At 39.5% G+C, this 14,800-nt stretch overlaps 1 protein-coding gene across 1 annotated transcript in view; it reads left to right on the forward strand.

Moving 5' to 3' along the window:
* The first annotated feature begins 1,409 nt into the window (after positions 1 to 1,409).
* The window catches only part of SLC7A14 (solute carrier family 7 member 14), a 162,950-nt gene continuing 149,559 nt past the window's right edge, over positions 1,410 to 14,800 (forward strand). Inside the window, exon 1 of the mRNA XM_066241237.1 lies at positions 1,410 to 1,537. The gene's annotated coding sequence lies outside the window, so the exon portion shown is untranslated. The remainder of the gene's footprint in view (positions 1,538 to 14,800) is intronic.

Below are 14,800 nucleotides of genomic sequence, written 5' to 3' on the forward strand. Positions count from 1 at the left end.
GGCTTCTTGTGTCTGATACACTTTGTTCTTGCAAGACTCTCATAAATTTAAGTTATGGGGATATACCAAGACTTCGGGCCTAGATGCTGGTCCAAAGCAGTAATGAGCTTGAATTGTCCTGGCATTGATCAGTCATTGTTCTGGGGTGAACCCAGGGCTTCTGAGCTAGAACTTACAGCTTACAGGAAGATTTGAGCTGCTCCAACTGAAGGAGGGAGTAGCAGTCAGTCAGTATTCCCCTCAAACATAAATCCAGTGAATTTGTTTTCAAGAGCAGAGAGTTACATTTAATTAACTCCCATACATTTTAAGGGCTTGGACCAAAGCAAGAATTAATGTAGGTACTTTCTACCTAAATCAGTCTACTCAATACATGTTAAGTAATTCATCTTCTGATGAGGCCAAACATGTCTGGGTTGGTACTATCTAGTCGTCATCTTTTTAACATATAACATAGCTCTGGGATATTCATATTACCAGAACCAATGGCAAATATAAACCTTGTGTTTCTCCTGTCCCTACTCAAACTAGTTATCTGCCTAGCCTAACCTCACAGATATCCCCTTCCAAGTTTACAGAAGATAACTCTATTTCACACACACAGATCACAATCTGAAATTTATTTTAACAGAGGCAGGAGGACAACTCTCATTGATTGAGTTCCCAATATGGATCTGGCACTGGGTTAGGCAGTATCAAGATCATAATCATTTCTAATTCTCATTAGAATTAATTAATCTTGTGAGGTGGTCATTTTCCAGATGAAAGAAGAACAGCCAGGGAAAGAGAAATAACCCAACCTCACACAGACTGGAATTCCTGGTGGGTCTTCACATCTTGAGTCCATGGTCTTTCCACTTATAGGATGATGAGAACCCAAATAAAACCTGGCCTTCTAGAGAGTTGAAGGAGGTCTTGATTTTTTTTTAGGAGGAGAGAAAACTTCAATCTCTCCCATCATTCCTTTCCAATAACCCTGAGGAAAACGGAAGAAACTTAAAAGAGCAGCAGGGCTCAGGAGAGGAGGGGTAAGCTTTCAGAGGGCAGGAAGCAGGTCTGAGTAGCCAGCTTTCTTCAGTGCCCAGTCCAGCAGAGGTGGGATTGTGACAGATACCTTCTCACTTTCTCACTATACTGACACTGCAGTCTTGCCTGTTCCTGCGTTCCCAGGACAGAGAATTGCTTCCGCGTGTGTGTGTGTGTGTGTGTGTGTGTGTGTGTGTGTGTGTGTGTGTGTGTTTTGGAGGTGGGGGCGGTGTCTGGTGAGAGGCTTGGGCTCGGTAATGTAAGGGGTTGGCAAGCCCACGTGACTCCAGGAAGGCGGAGACAGCCGAGCTTGAGAGATGACAGACTGGCCCGGGCAAAGAGGTGGGGGGGGGCTATCTGAATAATTGAGGAGCTGTTCAGCCGCGGCGGCTGCCTCTTTCATTCCTTTGCCACCAGTACCCCGCATCCCAGTGGGAGAGAGAGCCCAGCGCTTTAAGTGCAGACGGCCAGCACCAGTCCCAGCAGCCAGGTCATCGCCGCCAGCGCTCAGGTGAGTGAAAGGCCCCCTTCGCCGCAGTCTATCCCCCTCCGTGCCCTGGCTTCCCAGCTGGACATCCGCAAATGGGATGGTCGCCTCTAGTTGAATGAACCAGGGAGCCGGAGTCACCGGGAGGGAGGAAGCAGAAACATGGCGCGGACGCTGAGAGCGCCCTCAGGGAAGGGGTCCCCTGGAAAAAGCTAGGAGTGGGGTCGGAGTCCCTCCAAGGCTCTGGCCCAGAATGGGGCCCGGACAGCGTCCAGAGTCTGGGGACGCTGGGCTCCGGCTCACAGGAGCTGCCAGGCTGAGCTCGGGCAAATGCAGCCTCAGCGCGGCTGGGGCGGGAGACGGAGGAGAAGCGGGACGCCGGGCCCCTCTTGTCCTCCGCGCTGTGGCACAGAGCCTGCGCCCGCAGCTTGGTCTCGGCCTTGAAAGGAGACCACGGAAAGGAAGAGACGCTTTTCCGGCCGCAGCCCGAGGGAACGGCGAGACAACGTCTGCCCTTTTACCTGAGAGCAAACTCTTCAAAGGGACTCCAGAGCCTGGTGCCCTGACCAGGCCGGTAGCTCCAAGGGGCTCTGTCCCCAGGGAGCGGTGACACGCCGGATGCGGAGAGGAGGACGTGATGGGAGAAGTATCCAGGGAAGGTCTCTGGCCAGAGTGGGGGGGGAGCCCTGAGAAAAGGACTCTTGCCGGCACTTACTACCCCGTCAGAGCCTTCTCTTTCCTCATCTCAAGCACATCCGTTTTCTGCGAATCCAGAGGGCCAGAGTAGGGCAATATGGCCTCGCAGGACGCAGCCCCGAACCTCCTTTTCTCTCCGCTTCTCACCCCTAGTAAGAGAGAAGTCGCCAAATGAGTAGAAATAAAAATGGGCCAAGGAAAAATGGGGGTGGGGGTATGCTGGAACAGCAAGCCTTGTCCTGGCGAAGCTTGGACTGAGAGGTGCAAGGAAACCGACTCTGGGGCAGAGATTCTCGCCGAACTGTGGAGCCAGTCACGGGCCGGAGTTGGCGAAGGACCACAAAATGATCACCCGCCTCATCCCTCCACCCCCCCCACCCCCCGCCTTGGGATGTGGGATCCAGGAGAGCACTCGAGGCAGGATAGCCCCAAGCAGGATCCTAAGGTACAGAGCCTACTGTCAATGTGAGCGCTGTCCTCGGTGCTGAAAGTTCTTCAAGGCGGGAAGCTAACACCGCCAGAGAACTGGCGGCTCACTGCTTGCCAGCAGAAACTGCGTTAGAACCAAATACAAGTGGAGCAAGAAACGTAGAGAGACGGGGAAAGGTGCTCTTCCCTCCCTGGGGTAGAGCAGCAAGGAGCGGCGTCACTCCAGAATCCAGTTGAACTAACTTTGAGTGGGTATAAGACGTGTAATGTCTCGTTCTCTTTCCTCTGCCTGCGCGCTGAATCTTTGTTGTTGAAGTATTGGAAAAGCAGTTAAGGATGTTATTCTAATAAACACTTCTGTTGCTTTGGGGAACCAGAGAATTGTGAGGCTACCCAAAGGAAGGAGCTTCATCAATGGAAAGACTGAGTTATTTATTCCTGGCTGTGGTTATTTCTTTGCTCAGCACCCTTCTTTCCCCACTGCAGGCTGTTTACACCCTCTAGATGTGATCTCTAAGCATTCCTGCATGTTTGTTTCTTTGATTAATTGTTTATATTATAGGTAATATAGTAAAAGAACTAAGCCAACTTTGGGACGCAAAGTTAAGAGAATATTTACTGAACACTTACTATATGCTGGGTAATATCATCTCATTTAAACTTCAAAAACTGCCCACCATAAGTATCACAGAGATTTTTTTTAAAACCTGAAGTTAGGTATCTTAAATCCAGAGCTTGTGTTCAAATTTAGGTCTGCTTAACTCCAAAGTCCAAGATAGTTTTCATGCCCTATTTAGCATTTGGCTTTGCATAGCTGTTATTGAGATATATAGCAAAGATGTCAAAGAAGAAAGGACTACTTACTTTTTCACAAACACTACTCTCTTCCAACCCTTTCCTCTTCAATTTGTTCACCCACCCACTGTTACTCACTTCCACCACACCAACTACTTTTGTGCATGCTGCTTGAGATAACACTGTTCCTACTACTTGAGCTTTGTGATTGCAAAAACAAGTTAGAAGAGTAAAACAGCAGTCTTCCTGAAAGAGCAGCAGACTTTCAGGAAATCTGGAAAACTAGATAATAAAACACCCACAGGTGTTTTCATGTTGAGAGTTATACTCTTGAGCTTTAGGGCAGGAATAACCTTAGGGTCATTCAGCATTGCTATTGTACAAGCAGGAGTATTTGGGGACCATAGGATGGTCACTAGTCTAAGTAAGTGAATATTAGGATTGGAACTAAGTTAACTTGATTTAAGGGCAAATGCCTTTTTCCTACACTCCTGGTGTCTCAAATACTCTTTCATGCTATCCTCTTTGATTATCTTTGACAAGAGCATCACCATCAGCAAACTAGATTCAGTAATATGTCACAAACACAAACATATAAACTACAAGCAGTTTTCTTAGCTACCTTTTCTTCCTTTTGTTTCCCCTCTGGTCTCACCAATCCAGTGTTGTCTGACCCAACATACCTGAGACATCTGACCCACTTTCCTTATAACTCCCTGTGGAAGAAGTTCAGAAATGGAGATGGAAGTGTGGCATTTCTCTACTTGCTTTTATGTTGTCCATATTTCCTATTCTATGATCTATTTTCAACAGAATAATTTTTTCCTAGATTTTTAGTCCACTCTCACATACAGCAGAACCTGATGTCCTATTCATTTCTTTTTGCTTCCATTTCAGCCCATAGTAAAATCTCACATTCTTTAATTGAATTTTGTAGCCCTAGTATTGCATTAGCAAGAAGGAAATTATTTTATTAAATTGGATAGTTCTATTCTGCTTTAAATATGTAAAATTTAGAAATTCAAATGGCATTATTCTGCTATTTTTATTCCTTAATATTTACCATAACTTATCCCCCCATTTGTTATCCTTTACTTAAAGATTCCCATATGTTTTTTTTTAATGCTAATACCAATATTCTGTTTCAAATCCCCTCTAGAATCAATTAAGGTATAACTAATAATTAAATACATAACTTCTATTGTACCTTCACTGGGTGCTGTTGCAAGGATATTGTTGCTAGGATGCTTGGAACTCAGTGCATCAGTGAACCAGAATTTTAAATTATTCAGGACTATTCTGCTCAATATGGTAGTCTCTAGCCACATGTAACTAAAAATTCAGTTCCTTAATCATATTAACCATATTTTAACCATGTATGGTTAACAGTTACCTTATTGGACACTCTAGATATAAAACCTTTCCAGCATTGCAGAAAGTTCTGTAAACCAATATTGCTTTACAAAGTGCTAAAAACATCCTTACAGAAACTGAAAACTTGGAATTGAGAAAAAGACTTAAGACTTTGTTTTGAAACTTCTGCCAGAAAGGAGAAAAAGACACTTGCACCTAGAACATTCTCAGAAACCCAAAGATTCTTAAGACAATAAGGTTAGCAAAGAGAGCACATGTCTCATTGAAGAAGCTTTTTCATATGGATTTCATTTTATCAATAGAGTAAAATGTTTCACAGATGAGTCTTGCTAGTTTTCTGAATTCCACCTTAGATAATAACTTGAAGTTCTTATACAGAATGCAAATTTATAATTATATACATATACACACATATATGTTATTACAAATATGTGTGAATATGTACATGCATCTTGTCTTAGTAAGTGTAGTACAATAAGTATGGAAAGAATAGAGGACTTGAAGTTAATAGTAAATGTGCTCTTTACTACTTGGGGACATTATAAGGTCCAACAGGGCTCAATTTCTTCATTTGGAAAATGTTGATTAAAACTTACATACCTGTCTCAAAAGGCTACATACAGTAAAACTCAAACTGTAGGTTTATAAAAGTACTTCGTAAAAAGCATGGCTGAATCTATAATGGTTGATAATTTCACATAGATAGTATAGTAGACTATATTACCATAATGAACAAACAGGATAGTTTTAACTAAAAGCATTTGACAATGTTTTTAATTCTTAGTATAAGTATATTTTGTTTTTGTTGTCATTTTTACAGTGAAAAGAAGAATGCCAAAGACAAAACCATTTGTACTGTTGAGATTTCTAATTGGTTAAGTTCTGTGAATCAAAATAGTGTTTGTGGTTTAGTTTATTTGTCCCCAAGCATTTTCTTTAGAATAAAAAATAAGTAGGAAACCTCAGCAGTTTTCAAACAGCTTTTACTTCTTATCTAATAGTATTGAATCAAATTGCCAATAATTATCCTGTTATAGTAATAAAAGCTTAGAGAAAACATAAAAAGTAGTATGGCTATTCCTCAGTATGAATGAGTAAGGGAGATCATTTAAAGGAATATGTTTACTAATTACTAATTGAAATGAGCTGCTACCCATCTCATGAATACAGTCAAGGTCTCTAGATTCTATTTTAACTCTAGGAGCTTTTGCAGGTTATTGCCTTTTATAGGGACCCAGTTCGCTTTCATGATTGTTTCAGGCAATTACTATTGTTCATTATGTCATGAATGATGAGATCAAAAGCAATTCTATCTCATCTGTTGCTTAACCTAAAGTAAGGATGAACTTAAGAAAAATAAATTCTTGTGGTTGCATTAGGAATCCTGACCTTAAATAAGAGGTCATTATACCACCCATTCTTTTTTTTTTTTTAATTTTTATTTATTCATTTTAGAGAGGAGAGAAAGAGGGGGAGAGAGAGAGAGAGGAAAGAGAGACAGGGGGGAGGAGCGGGAAGCATCAACTCCCATATGTGCCTTGACCAGGCAAGCCCAGGGTTTCGAACCGGCAACCTCGGCATTTCCAGGTCGACGGTTTATCCACTGCGCCACCACAGGTCAGGCTCCACCCATTCTTTCATGTAAAACCTCTTGGGGTCATGAGTAGAACCTTAAGCACCTGGCATCTATTGCTTAGCCCTGCATCTTGTTCTATGGTGTTTATGCCTCAAGTAGGAGTGCTCTTCTATATCCCTGACTGGGTAAGGAGATGATGCATAGGCAGCCATGCCTTTCTTAATGGTTGACCATTTTGATACTTACATTTTTTTTCTGACAACACAAATGTTAATACAATATTCAGACATTATTTTTTTTAAAAAGCCTGCAAAGGGTTTCATCAGGTGATCCTTAATTGTATTTATTATGATTGTTTTTCATCCTGAAAACTCAATGAAGTAATTTTGTTTTTTGTTTCTCGGCAAAACACCTGAGAAATCAAGTTGAATATGGCCAAGAGCTCTAGATTCTATCTCTAGCTCCAAGAGCTCTAATTTACCTTTGTTAAGACTTTGTTGTCTTGCCTGACCTGTGGTGGCACAGTAGATAGAGCATCAACCTGGAATACTGAGGTTGCCAGTTTTAAACCCGAGGTCACTGGCTTGAGCTCAAGGTCATCAGCTTGAGCCTAGGGTCACTGGCTTGAGCAAGGGGTCTGATTCCCAGTCAAAGCATGTAAAGAAGAAGTCAATGCACAACCAAGTGAAGCAACGAGTCGTTCCTTCTCTCTCTCTTCCTCTCTCTGTTTCTTTCTCTCTCTCTCTCTTCCTCTCTCTCTGTTTCTTTCTATATTTCTCTCTCTCTCTCTCTCTCCCTCAAAAAAGAAAGACTTTGTTAAGTCTTAATAAAAGTTGGGGTGGTAATTTGTAAGATGGTCTGCCAGAAAAATGGTTGAGACATACTCTCAGGCCTCTGTTGCATGTGGAATTATATTACTAAAAAACTTTTTAGTGAGATTGTCAAACCTGGCCTTTGGTACTTCATGCTGGCTTTAATAATAAACACCTTTTGTTGGGAATCATGGTTTATTCATTTCAAGGGATTTGTTTATCTTGTGGAGGGGCCTGGATTTTAGAAAGGAAAAATAATATATTACCTTGAAGGTGAAAAGAGTTCAATTTATACTGTCTTTAGTTTGAGGGATTTCACTGATCTTCTATTCCAGAAAATAAAGAGAACTGAGAATGAGGCTTTGAAACTGATGGTTGTAGCATTTAACCATTTGCTTAATCAATAACATAATTGAGGAGTGCTCTATATTGGCACAGAAATGTGTGGTCATTCGGTATTTGAAACTCCTGTAGCTTGGCACATGGGTGCTCAATAAATATTTGTTAAATTTAGGCCATTGTTCCAGGTCAGTTCATGCCATGTACTCATCTAACCATGAAATAAATATTCCCTGTGGCATTTTCCTTTGGCAAAAACAAACAACCACAAAAACAAACAAAAATCCACACAGAACATCAAATCTCACCCTGAAAACCATTCTTAGCCTCTGAGCTCCTCTAGAGACACAGATGGTGATGGCCAAGAGAGACTGTTTCTGTGAATAGTATCCTGCTTCCCTCTTCAAGGAACAAGGGATATATCAGCCCAAGGGTCCTGCATTTCACTGTGATGAGACAACTTTATAAACACATCTTGAAAGCAGTTGCATGTTATTTTCCACTTTTACCTTAAAGAGGTACTTGTTATTTCTGTGAGAAAGTATTTGGGCTCCATGATTGTTACAGTAATTACAATTCCTAAATTCAGAAGGAGCTTAGTTTAGAATGAAAGCACATATATTAATTAGAGAAGAGCTGGTGACATCATAGTCTGGTAGGTCACAGAATATTATCCTTTAAGAGTTTTAACTGGTGATAACCAACAAAAATGAAAGAAAAACAGAGCATTCTATACTAGTAGGTCAATAAGCAAATGCCTAGAATTAACTGATTCTCATTTGCCAAAGGAAAAAATTCCAAAGACTGTCCTACAAATGAGTAAGCTGGTTCCCATGGCATGTTCATTTTTTAGATAGATTTTCTCTTTGGTTTTTAATAATCAGAAAATTAAAACAATTATATCCAGGTGTTTGAACATTCTAATGGTCTTCATAAATGTAAAGAATTAACTATTCATTAGGGATTATATTTATACAGTATGTTATTGTGCCAATATTTTTTAATTAATTTTACTAGGGTGACATCAATAAATCAGGGTACATATGTTCAAAGAAAACATGTCCAGGTTATCTTGTCAATCAATTATGTTGCTTACCCATCACCCAAAGTCAGATTGTCCTCTGTCACCTTCTATCTAGTTTTCTTTGTGCCCCTCCCCCTCCCCCTTTCCCTCTCCCTCTTCCCCCACCCCCCCGTAACCACCACACTCTTATCAATATCTTGTAGTCTCACTTTTATATCCCATCTATGTATGGAATAATGAAGTTCATGGTTTTTTCTAATTTACTTATTTCACTTCGTATAATGTTATCAAGATCCCACCATTTTTCTGTAAATGATCCGATGTCATCATTTCTTATGGCTCAGTAGTATTCCATAGTGTATATGTGCCACATCTTCTTTATCCAGTCATCTAGTGATGGGCTTTTTGGTTGTTTCTATGTCTTGGCCCCTGTGAACAATGCTGCAATGAACATGGAGCTGCATCTGTCTTTACATATCAATGTTTCTGAGTTTTGGGGGTATATACCCAGTAGAGGGATTGCTGGGTCATAAGGTAGTTCTATTTTCAGTTTTTTGAGGAATCACCATACTTTCTTCCATAATGGTTGTACTACTTTACATTCCCACCAACAGTGAATGAGGGTTCCTTTTTCTCCACAGCCTCTCCAACATTTGCTATTACCTGTCTTGTTAATAATAGCTAATCTAAAAGGTGTGAGGTGGTATCTCATTGCAGTTTTGATTTGCATTTCTCTAATAACTAATGAAGATGAGCGTCTTTTCATATATCTGTTGGCCATTTGTATTTCTTCCTGGGAGAAGTGTCTGTTCATGTCCTCTTCCCATTTTTTTATTGGATTGTTTGTTTGTTTGTTGTTGAGTTTTATGAGTTCTTTGTATATTTTGGATATTAGACCCTTCTCTGAGCAGTTGTTTGAAAATATCATTTCCCATTTAGTTGGAAGTCTGTTTATTTTGTTATCAGTTTCTCTTGCTGAGCAAAAACTTCTTAGTCTGATGTAGTCCCATTCATTAATTTTTGCCTTCACTTCTCTTGCCTTTGGAGTCAAATTCATTAAATGCTCTTTAAAACCAAGGTCCATGAGTTTAGAACCTATGTCTTCTTCTATGTACTTTATTGTTTCAGGTCTTATATTTAGATCTTTGATCCACTTTGAATTAATTTTAGTACAGGGGACAAACTGTAGTCCAGTTTCATTCTTTTGCATGTGGCTTTCCAGTTTTCCCAGCACCATTTGTTGAAGAGGCTTTCTTTTCTCCATTGTGTGTTGTTGGCCCCTTTATCAAAAATTATTTGACTGGGGCCCTGGCTGGTTGGCTCAGTGGTAGAGCATCGGACTGGCATGCGGGAGTCCCGGGTTTGATTCCCGGCCAGGGAACACAGGAGAAGTGCCCATCTGCTTCTCTACCCCTCTCCTCTCTTTCCTCTCTGTCTCTCTCTTCCCCTACCTCAGCCAAGGCTCCATTGAAGCAAAGATGGCCCGGGCGCTGAGAATGACTCTGTGGCCTCTGCCTCAGGCATTAAGATGGCTCTGGATGCAACAGAGCGACACCCCAGAGGGGCAGAGCATCTTCCCCTGGTGGGCATGCTGGGTGGATCCAGTTGGGCGCATGCTGGAGTCTATCTGACTGCCTCCCCATTTCCAGCTTCGGAAAAAATGCAAAAAAAAAAATTATTTGACCGTATATATGTGGTTTTATTTCTGGGCTTTCTATTCTGTTCCATTGATCTGAGTGTCTATTTTTCTGCCAATACCATCCTGTTTGATTATCGTGGCCCTATAATATAGTTTGAAGTCAGGTATTGTAATGCCCCCAGCTTCGTTCTTTTTCTTTAGGATTGCTTTGGCTATTCGGGGTTTTTTATAGTTCTATATAAACCTGATGATTTTTTGTTCCATTTCTTTAAAAAATGTCATTGGAATTATGATGGGAATTGCGTTAAATTTGTATATTGCTTTGGGTAATATGGCCATCTTGATTATATTTATTCTTCCTAACCAAGAACAAGGAATATTCTTCCATCTCATTATATCTTTTTCGATTTCCCTTAAAAATGGCTTGTAGTTTTTGTTATAAAGTCCTTTACATTCTTTGTTATGTTTATTCTTAGGTATTTTTTTGTTGTTGTTGTTGCAATCGTGAAGGGGATTATTCTTTTGAGTTCGTTCTTAAATGTTTCATTGTTGGCATATAGAAAGGCTATTGACTTCTGTATGTTAATTTTGTATGCTGCGACTTTACTGTATTGGCTTATTGTTTCTAGTAGTCTTTTTGTGGATTCTTTGGGGTTTTTGATGTATAGGATCATATCATCAACAAAAAGTGATACCTTTACTTCTTCTTTTCCGATATGGATGCCTTTTATTTCTTTGTCTTGTCTGATTGCTCTGGCTAGAACCTCTAGTAGTACATTAATTAAGAGTGGAGAGAGTGGACAACCCTGTCTTGTTCCTGATTTAAGGGGAAAAGCCTTCAGTTTTGTGCCATTTAATATGATGTTAGCTTATGGTTTATCATATATGGCCTTTATCATGTTGAGATATGTTCCTTCTATACCCATTTTGTTGAGAGTCTTAAACAGAAAATTGTGTTGTATTTTATCGAATGCCTTTTCTGTATCTATTGATAAGATCATGTGGTTTTTGTTCTTTGTTTTGTTGATATGGTGTATTACATTAACCGTTTTACGTATGTTGAACCATCCTTGACATCCTGGGATGAATCCCACTTGATCGTGATGTATTATCTTTTTAATATGTTGTTGATTTGGTTTGCTAGTATTTTGTTTAGTATTTTAGCATCTGTATTCATTAGATATATTGGTCTGTAGTTTTCTTTTTTGTGCCATCCTTGCCTGGTTTCGGTATGAGGGTTATGTTAGCCTCATAAAATATGTTTGGAAGTATTGTTTCTTCTTCAATTTTTTGGAAGACTTTGAGTAGAATAGGAACCAAGTCTTCTTTGAATGTTTGATAAAATTCGCTAGTATAGCTGTCTGGGCTTGGACTTTTATTTTTGGGGAGTTTTTTAATGGTTTTTCCTATTTTTTCTCTACTAATAGGTCTGTTTAGGCTTTCTGCTTCTTCTTGACTCAGTCTAGGAAGGTTGTATTGTTCTAGGAATTTATCCATTTCTTCTAGGTTGTTGAATTTAGTGGCATAAAGTTTTTCATAGTATTCTACAATAATTCTTTGTATATCTATAGTGTCCGTGGTGATTTCTCCTCTTTCATTTTGGATTTTGTTTATATGTGTCTTTTCTGTTTTTTTCTTGGTAAGTCTTGCCAGGGGGTTGTCAATTTTGTTGATCTTTTCAAAGAACCACCTCCTTGTTCTATTAATTTTTTCTATAGTTTTTCTGCTCTCTATTTCATTTATTTCTGCTCTGATTTTTATTATCTCCTTTCCTCGGCTGGTTTTGAGTTGTCTTTGTTCTTCTTTTTCCAGTTCCTTAAGGTGTGAAGTTAATTGGTTCACTTGGGCTCTCTGTTGTTTGTTCATATAGGCCTGAAGGGATTTGAACTTCCCTCTTATCACTGCTTTTGCTGCATTCCATAGATTCTGATATGTGGTATTGTCATTTTCATTTGTCTGTATATATCTTTTGATCTCTGCACTTATTTCTTCTTTGACCCATTCATTTTTTAAAAGTATGTTATTTAGTTTCCACATTTTTGTGGGATTTTTTTTCTTTTTTGCAGTTGAATTCCAGTTTCAAGGCTTTATGATCAGAAAATATGCTTGGTACAAACTTTGATTTTTCTGAATTTGGTGATGTTGTTTTTGTGGCCCAACATATGGTCAATTCTTGAGAATGATCTATGTACACTGGAGAAAAATGTATACTCTGTCACTTTGGGATGAAATGTCCTGTAGATATGTATCATATCCAGGTGCTCTAGTGTTTTGTTTAAGGCCAATATATCTTTATTGATTCTCTGTTTGGATGATCGATCTAGAGTGTCAGCGGTGTATTGAGGTCTCCAAGTATGATTGTATTTTTGTCAGTTTTTGTTTTAAGGTCAATAAGTAGCTGTCTTATATATTTTGGTGCTCCTTGGTTTGGTGCATATATATTAAGAATTGTTATGTCTTCTTGATTCAGTGTCCCCTTAACTATTATGAGATGTGTGCCAATATTTTTTAACAGTCATGTAAGCTAACTCTCATTTTACAAACAAAAATTCAGGTTGAGAACAATCATTCAAGTTAATAATAGAGGCAGAAGAAAGACTTCAGACTCCTCTCTCTCACTCCACTACTTTTTGAATCTTTTAACACCAAGCAACTTTTTTTTTGTATTTTTCTGAAGTTGGAAACGGGGAGGCAGTCAGACAGACTCCCGCATACTCCAGACCAGAATCACCCGGCATGCCCACCAGGGGGCGATGCTCTGCCCATCTGGGGCATCACTCTGTTGTGACCAGAGCCATTCTAGCACCTGAGGCAGATGCCATGGAGCCATCCTCAGCGCCTGAGCCAACTTTGCTCCAATGAAGCCTTGGCTGCGAGAGGGGAAGAGAGACAGAGAGGAGGGAGAGGGGGAGGGGTGGAGAAGCATATGGGTGCTTCTCCTGTGTGCCCTGGCTGGGAATCGAACCCAGGACTCCTGCATACCAGGCCGACGCTCTACCACTGAGCCAACCGGCCAGGGCCCCAAGCAACTTTTTATTAGTCATAAATACTTGTCTATTCAATGAGTTTCACCTTTTCACCAACTTTTACCAGGGCTGCCACAGGTAGAAAAGGAGACGGATTTGAATTTCAGGTTATTTCCTTTTGTACTTCCAGAACTACTGGTTAAGGATAGTCAATGGGTAAAAATTTTATTGATGAAACTATGGGTCAGAAGAAAAGGACTCAAAACTCCACAATCCTTGCTGCAAGAATTTGGGCATATATTTAACTCCTGTTACCTTCTTCATCTTTATCTCTAAAATAAGAAATTTGAGTTAAATAGTATTTCAGGTCCTGCAAACTATAACATTCTATGATTCCATGAAATGAGGTCAAGGACTTGAATGAATAATTCATACTCAGCTTCATTCAGCCCAAATAATAAAAAAATAAATCAAGGTTTTTAGTTTTACATCATTACTTACTTTTTGGAAGTTCTAGACATTTCATTCTAGTATTTCAATCAGTAACAAAAATAATAACAATGATGATGATGATGATGATGATAGCTAATATTTATTTACATTTACAATGATTCTATAATGTTGATAATGTTACTATCCCCACTTTACATTTGTTAAACCTGGATCTGAAATAAGTTAAATAATCTGCCCAAATTTATACAGCTAACAAGTTTGTGCTCTTAACTATTATGCTATACTGCCTTTTTGAAAACCACAAGTTTCTCAGATAACCAATGTGTGTCATTTATTGGCCACATAATACATAAAGCCCTTTTTTAAGAATTTTCATTTTACCTACATTTTCTGACTTGAACCTTGATTCTCTACTTCTGATAAAACTGTATAGATATTTACATTGTCTTTCTGCAAGATAGTTCTTGTCCTTTTGTTATTGATGCCATTGATCAATCATTTAGTGCTTTGCAATTTATTGCACACAATAAGGACCACTCTGCTATATTTCCCAGAATGTGTGAACAGCACACATTGCTTGAAATGAATGTCTGCTGGTGCAGAGTCCAGCACCTTCTAAGGGTACAAAAGTCAGCCCTCTGTATCTTTACTTTTCAATGGAGTCTTTTGACTTCTGCTCTAGGTTTTTGACTCAAAGGGACAAATAGACAACTTTTAAGCTAGAGAAGGAGAGTTTCCAGAGTGTCATTTCCTATTGATGGGCTCAGGTCAAGAGTAAGAGTGAAACTTTCAAAATCATGTGTGATATTCATTTTTTTTCTTATTAAACCTATCTTACCAGATTAGGCATATGTACAATATACCACACTACTCTTCTATTTTGCTGTGGATTTTAATGTGTGCTAATCTGTTGATGGAAATTTAACACTTAATATGATATGTCTAATAAGCTAAAAATGTTATAATAGCAGCCAAATAAATGTATTTGTTTGGTTGTTTATTCTTTAGCTTTAGTTTCCAGCTTGATGAACTAACCACATAGCTCACTAACACCAAAGGCAATTATCAAATGTATAACTCTACTTCTGCCTCTGTGGTTTTCTAGGTACTTTTCATAGGATGATCTAGGGGTCAGCTAAGACCTGGTTTTCAGTATCAGCATTGAAATGACTGCAAGACTGTTC

This window comes from Saccopteryx bilineata, chromosome 8, assembly GCF_036850765.1.
Source record: "Saccopteryx bilineata isolate mSacBil1 chromosome 8, mSacBil1_pri_phased_curated, whole genome shotgun sequence".
Lineage (NCBI taxonomy): Eukaryota > Metazoa > Chordata > Mammalia > Chiroptera > Emballonuridae > Saccopteryx > Saccopteryx bilineata.